Here is a 1,475-nt window from a genome sequence, read left to right as displayed (position 1 = left end):
GATGTAGGTGAATCCAGTGTGTTCATTTCTTGCATGGTGATCACCCCAGAGGTCTAGCTAAATCATTCTTGTCTACTTTTGAGAACTGACGAAGTGTTGCATTAAACTACGCAAAACGTAGCAACTCCCATGTGATGTATATGCTCCATCCCCAGCGTCTCCTATGTGATGTATATGCTCCATCCCCAGCGTCTCCAATGTGATGTATATGCTCCAGCCTCAGCGTCTCCCATGTGATGTATATGCTCCAGCCTCAGCGACTCCCATGTAATGTATATGCTCCATCCCCAGCATCTGCAATGAGATGTATATGCTCCAGCCCCAGTGTCTCCCATGTGATATATATGCTCCAGCCTCAGCGACTCCCATGTGATGTATATGCTCCAGCCCCAGTGTCTCCCATGTGATGTATATGCTCCAGCCTCAGCGTCTCCCATGTGATGTATATGCTCCATCCCCAGCGTCTCCCATGTGATATATATGCTCCAGCCCCAGTGTCTCCCATGTGATGTATATGCTCCAGCTCAGTGTCTCCCATGTGATGTATATGCTCCAGCCTCAGCGTCTCCCATGTGATGTATATGCTCCAGCCTCAGCGTCTCCCATGTGATGTATATGCTCCAGCCTCAGCGACTCCCATGTGATGTATATGCTCCAGCCTCAGCGACTCCCATGTGATGTATATGCTCCATCACTAGCATCTCCAATGTGATGTATGTGCTCCAGCCTTAGTGTCTCCCATGTGATGTATATGCTCCATCCCCTGCGTCTCCCATGTGATGTATATGCTCCAGCCTCAGCGACTCCAATGAGATGTATATGCTCCATCCCCAGCGACTCATATGTGATGTATATGCTCCAGCCCAGCGTCTCCCATGTGATATATATACTGCAGCCCCAGCGACTCATATGTGATGTATATGCTGCAGCCCAGTGACTCCCATGTGATGTATATACTCCAGCCCCAGCGTCTCCCATGTGATGTATATGCTCCAGCCCCAGCGTCTCCCATGTGATGTATATGCTCCAGCCCCAGCGACTCCCATGTGATGTATATACTCCAGCCCCAGCATCTTCCATGTGATGTATATGCTCCATCCCCGGTGACTCCCATGTGATGTATATACTCCAGCCCCAGCATCTCTCATGTGATGTATATGCTCCATCCCCGGTGACTCCCATGCGATGTATATACTCCAGCCACAGCGACTCCCATGTGATGTATATACTCCAGCCCCAGCATCTTCCATGTGATGTATATGCTCCAGCCCCAGCGACTCCCATGTGATGTATATACTCCAGCATCTCTCATGTGATGTATATACTCCAGCCCCAGCATCTCTCATGTGATATATATGCTGCAGCCCCAGCGACTCCCATGTGATATATATGCTCCATCCCCAGCGTCTCCCATGTGATGTATATGTTCCATCTCCAGCGTCTCTCATGTGCTGTATATGCTGCAGCCCCGGCGT

This window comes from Ranitomeya variabilis, chromosome 4 (genome assembly GCF_051348905.1).
Source record: "Ranitomeya variabilis isolate aRanVar5 chromosome 4, aRanVar5.hap1, whole genome shotgun sequence".
Classification (NCBI taxonomy): domain Eukaryota; kingdom Metazoa; phylum Chordata; class Amphibia; order Anura; family Dendrobatidae; genus Ranitomeya; species Ranitomeya variabilis.
This window is presented reverse-complemented; position numbering follows the sequence as displayed.